This window comes from Enhydra lutris, unplaced genomic scaffold (assembly GCF_002288905.1).
Source record: "Enhydra lutris kenyoni isolate GAN:26980312 unplaced genomic scaffold, ASM228890v2 scaffoldscaffold2, whole genome shotgun sequence".
Lineage (NCBI taxonomy): Eukaryota > Metazoa > Chordata > Mammalia > Carnivora > Mustelidae > Enhydra > Enhydra lutris.
Genome location: NW_019154086.1, coordinates 98,553,925 through 98,559,720, shown reverse-complemented (window position 1 = coordinate 98,559,720; position 5,796 = coordinate 98,553,925). Strand labels below are relative to the sequence as shown.

The 5,796-nt window shown below is 35.4% G+C and overlaps 1 pseudogene; it reads left to right on the top strand.

Moving 5' to 3' along the window:
- The first annotated feature begins 3,226 nt into the window (after nt 1–3,226).
- Nucleotides 3,227–3,378, top strand: LOC111151295 (annotated as a pseudogene).
- Nucleotides 3,379–5,796: the final 2,418 nt, after the last annotated feature.

The window sequence follows — 5,796 nt, the reverse complement described above, 5'->3', positions numbered from 1 at the left end:
CTATCCAGCAAGGGTATCATTCAAAATAGAAGGAAAGATAAATAGTTTCCCATACAAACAAAAACTAAAGGAGTCCATGACCACCTAAGTAGTACTGCAAGAAATATTAAAGAGGACTCTTTGAGTTGAGAAGACACCAAAAGTGATAAAAGCAAGAAAGGATCAGAGAAAATCTCCAGAAACAATGACAAAACAAGTAATAAAATGGCAATGAATATATCTACCAGTAATTACTTTGACTGTAAATAGACTAAACTTTCCAGTCAAAAGATCCAGCTTGCCAGAATGGATTAAACAAACAAACAAACAAACAAAAACAAGACCCACTTATACGTTGCCTCATTTTAGACTGATAGACACCTGAAGATTGAAAGTGAAGGGGTGGAGAAACATTTATCATGCAAATGAATGTCAATAGAAAGCTGGAATAGCAGTATTTATATTGGAAAAACTAGACTTTAAAACAAAGACTATAAAAAGAGACAAAGAAGGACATTATATAATCATAAAAGGGATGATTTAACAAGGAGACATAATAATTGTAAATATTTATGCACCCAACATGGGAGTACACAGATATATAAAAAACAATAATTAAGAAACATAAAGTAACTAATTGATAATGACACAATAATAGTAGGAGACTTTCACACTCCACTTACATCAACAGACAGATCATCTAAACAGAAAATAAACAATGAAAGAATGGTTTTGAATGCCACATTGGACCAGATAAACTTAGCAGATATATTCAGAACAGTCCATCCCAAAACAGCAGAATACACATTCTTTTAAAATACACATGGAACAGGGGCACCTGAGTGTCTCAGTGGGTTAAGCCTCTGCTTTCGGCTCGGGTCGTGATCTCAGGGTACTGGGATTGAGCCCCACATCAGGCTTTCTGCTCAGCAGGGAGCCTGCTTCCTCCTCTCTCTCTGCCTGCCTCTCTGCCTGCCTCTCTGCCTACTCGTGATCTCTGTCTGTCAAGTAAATAAAATCTTAAAAAAAAAAACAACACATGGAACATTCTCCAAAATAGATCACATTTTATGTCACAAAACAGGCCCCAACTGATACAAAAAGATTGAAATCATACCATTCACTTTTTCTGACCACAATGCTATGAGACTAGAATTCAACCACAAGAAAAAATTTGGAAAGATCACAAATACTTGGAGGCTAAAAACATACTACTAAGCAATGGGTCAACGAGGAAATCAAAGAAGAAATTTAAAAGTACATTGAAACAAATGAAAATGGAAATACAATGGTCCAAAATCTTTTTTTTTTAAAGATTTTATTTATTTATTTGACAGACAGAGATCACAAGTAGGCAGAGAGGCAGGCAGAGAGAGAGGAAGGGAAGTAGGCTTCCTGCCCAGCAGAGGGTCCGATGTGGGGCTCTATCCCAGGACCCTGGGATCATGACCTGAGCCAAAGGCAGATGCTTTAACCCATTGAGCCACCCAGGCACCCACAATGGTCCAAAATCTTTGGAATGTAGCAAGAGTAGTCCTAAGAGGGAAGTATATAACAATACAGGTTTCTGTTAAGAAGCAAGAAAAATCCCAACTAAACAATCTAATCTTATACTTAAGGAGCTATAAAAAGATCTATAAAGGAGCTGTAAAAAGAAAACCAAATGAAGCCTAAAGACAATAGAAGGAAGGAAACAATAAAAATTAGAACAGAAATAAGTGATATAGAAACTGGAAAACAACAACAACAACAATAGAACAGTTCAATGAAACCAGGAGCTGGTTCCTTAAAAAATAAAATAAAATTTATAAATCTCTAGCCAGACTTACCAAAAAGAAAAGAGAAAGGAGCCAAGCAAGTAAAACACAAATGAGAGAAAAGAAATAACAACTAACACCACAGAAATACAGTTCTAAGAGCATATTATGAAAAAATATATGCCAACAAATTGGACAACCTAGAAGAAATAGATAAATTCCCACAAACATATAAACTGCCAAAACTGAAACAGGAATAGAAAACCCAAGCAAACTGATAACCAGAAATGAAACTGAATTAGTAATCAAAAAATCCACAACAAATAATAGTCCAGGGCCAGGTGGCTTCACAGATGAATTCTACCAAACATTTAAAGAAGAGTTAATACCTATTCTTCTCAAACCATCCCAAAAAGTAGTAAAGGAAAACTTTCAAATTCATTCAGCCAGCATTACCCTGATATCAAAACCAGATAAAGACTCCACTGGTCACCTGTGTGGCTCAGTCAGTTAAGTGTCTGGCATTGGCCCAGGTCACAATCCCAGAGTCCTGAGATCAAGCCCCTGTCAGGTTCCCTGCTCAGCAGGGAGCCTGCTTCTCCATCTCTCCCTGCCTACTGCTCTCCCTGCTTGTGTGTTCTCTCTCTCTGTCAAATAAATGAATAAAATCTTTAAAAAAAAAAAGACTCCATACTAGCAAACCAAATCCAACAATACATTAAATAAATCATTCACCCACCAATCAGGTGGGATTTATTCCTGGGTGGCAAGTCATGGTTTAATATTCACAAATCAATCAACATAATACACCACATTAATAATAAAAGGAGAAGAATCATTTCAATAGGTGCAGAAAAAAAAATTTGACAAAGTACCACATCCAATCATGATTAAAAAAAAAAAAACCCTCAACAAAGTAGACATAGAGGAAACAAACAAACCTCAACATAATAAAAGGCATATATGAAAAACCTATAGCTAATATCCTCAAAGGGGAAAAACTGGGGGCATTTTCCCCATTTTCCTGAGAGTCAGGAAAAACACAGCAATGTCCATTCTCACTACTGTTATTTATCATAGTAATGGAAGTCCTAGCCACAGCAATAAGACAATAAAAAGAAACAAAAGCCATCCAAATTGGCAAGGAATCAGTAAAATTTTCACTATTTGCACATGATATGATGATATAATCCTCTATATAGAAAACACAAAGTACTCCACCAAAAAAATACTAGAGCTGATACACAAATTTAGTAAAGTTACAGGCTACAAAATCAACATACAGAAATCTGTTGCATTTTTTTATATACCAATAATGAAGCAAGAGGAAGAGAAATTAAGGAATCAATCCCATCTACAATTACACCCAAAACAGTAAGATACCTGAGTCACATCATATGCTATTGCTTCTTGGTCCTTGATGACTCCATGGACTCTCTGGAATACTTGCAAACCAAAAAATGATGAGGTATTGTTCATCTACAGCCACTACAAACAAGCAACTATGGGTGACATAAACACAGAATGGCCTAGGCTATTGAATCTCAAAGACAAGGCCAAGTGGGATGCCTGGGATCAGCTGAAAGGGACTTCCAAAGAAGATGCCATGAAAGCTTACATAAATGAAGTAAAAGAGCTATAGAAAAATTATGGAATATAAGAGACTGGACTTGGCCACCAGCAGTGCATTTCATCTAAACTGATATAATGCCTTGTTGTTCCAATAATGTGGATGACATGAAATCATGCAAATAGCCTGTTAACCTAGGTCCTGAAGACTGTACTGGCTCTATCAAAGTAGGGGCTGACATGGTTGGTGACTTGCACTGAGTAGTTTTTTATTCATAGATCAATTAAAAGTGTATATGTTACTTAAAACAACACAACAACAACAAAACAAACAACAAATAAAGTACCTAGGAATAAACCTAACCAAAGAACTGAAAAACCACTACTCTGCAAATTATAAAACACTGATGAAAGAAGTTGAAGATGACACAAGGAAATAGGAAACCATTCCATTCTCGTGGATTGGAAAAAGGAGTACTGTTAAAATGCCTATATTACCTGAAGCAATCTACACATTTATTTCAATCCCTATTAAAATACCACCAACATTTTTCACAGAACTAGAAAAACAATCCTAAAATTTGTATAGAACCTGTTATGAGCTGGAATAGGAAAAGTAATGTCAAAAAAGAAAAGTGAAGCTGGAGGCATCACAATTCTAGACTTCAAGTTATATTACAAAGACGTAGTGATCAAAACAGAATGGAACTAATACAGAACCAGACCCAGATTAACTGAACAGAATAGAAAACCCTGAAGTGAACCCACATTGACCAATTACTCAATTAATCTTCTACAAGTAGGAAAGAATATCCAATGGGAAAAAGACAGTCTCTTCAAGAAATGGGGTTGGGAAAATTGGACAGCCTCATGCAAAAAAATGAAACTAGACCACTTTCTTTCACCGAACACAAAAATAAATTCAAAATGGACATCAAGACCTAAATGTGAGACTTGAAATCATGAAAATCCTAGAGGAGAATACAGGTAATAACTTCTTTGACACTGGCCCTAGCAACTTCTTTCTAGATATGACTGTGGAGGAAAGGAAATAAAAGCAAAAATAAACTACCGGGGTTCATCAAAATAAAAAGTTTCTGCATAGTGAAGTAAGTGATCAACAAAACTAAAAGGCAACTTATGGAGAAGATATTTGCAAATGACATATCTGATAAAGGGTTAGTATTCAAAATGTATAAAGAATGTATGAAATTCAACACCCAAAATTGAATAATTCAGTTAAAAATGGGCAGAAGACATAAACAGACTTCTTTTTTTTTAAATTTTTTAAAAGATTTTATTTATTTATTTGACAGAGATCACAAGTAGGCAGAGAGAGAGAGGGGGGAAGCAGGTTCCCTGCTGAGCAGAGAGCCCGACACGGGGCTTGATCCCAGAACCCTGGGATCATGACCCGAGCCAAAGGCAGAGGCTTTAACCCACTGAGCCACCCAGGCACCCCAGACTTCTTCTTTTTTTGAGGATGTGAAGCATAGTCTTAAACAGACATTTCTCCAAAGAAGACTGACAGATGGCCAACAGACACATGAAAAGATGTTCAAACATTTTTCATTATCAGGGAAATACAAACCCAAACTACAATGAGATATCACCACATACCTGTCAGAATGGCTAAAATCAATGACACAAGAAACAACAGGTGTTGATGAGGATTTAGAGGAAGGAGAACACTCTTGCTCTGTTGGTGGAATGAAACTGGTGGAGCCACTCTGGAAACCAGTAAAGAGTTTTCTCAAAAAGTTAAAAATAGAACTATCTTTTGATCCATTATTTAGACTACTAGGTATTTACCCAAAGACTACAAAAATACTAAGTCAAAGGTATAAATTATCTTTTTTATAATTATAAAATAAATTATCTTTAATTTATAAAGATTTATTATCTACAAATGTTTGTAGATAACAATGTTATCTACAACAGCCAAGTAATGAAACAGCCCAAGTGTCCATTGACCAATGAATGGATAAAATCTATCTATCTATCTATCTATCTATCTATCTATCTATCTATCTACCTATCTAATGGAATCATGCTTAGTCATTAAAAAAATGACATCTTGCCATTTTCAAGGGCATAGGTGGAGCTTAAAAGTATTATGCTAAATGAAATAAGTCAATCAGAGAAAGACAAATACCATATGATTTCACTGATATGTGAAATTTAAAAAATAAAACAAATGAGCAAAGAGGAAAAAAAAAAAAAAAGAGGGAGGCAAACCAAGAAACACACTCTTAACTATAGAGAACAAACTAATGGTTACCAGAGGGGAGGCCAGTGGGGGAGTGAGAAAAATAGGCAATGAGGATTAAGGAAAGCACCTGTTGTGATGAGCCATGGGTATTGTATGGAAGTGTGGAATCACTATATTGTATACTTGAAACATTATGCTGTATGTTAACTAACTGGAATTTAAATACAAACTTTAAAAAAAGAAATTTAACTAAAAATATTAAGGATTTCTAGGAAAGAA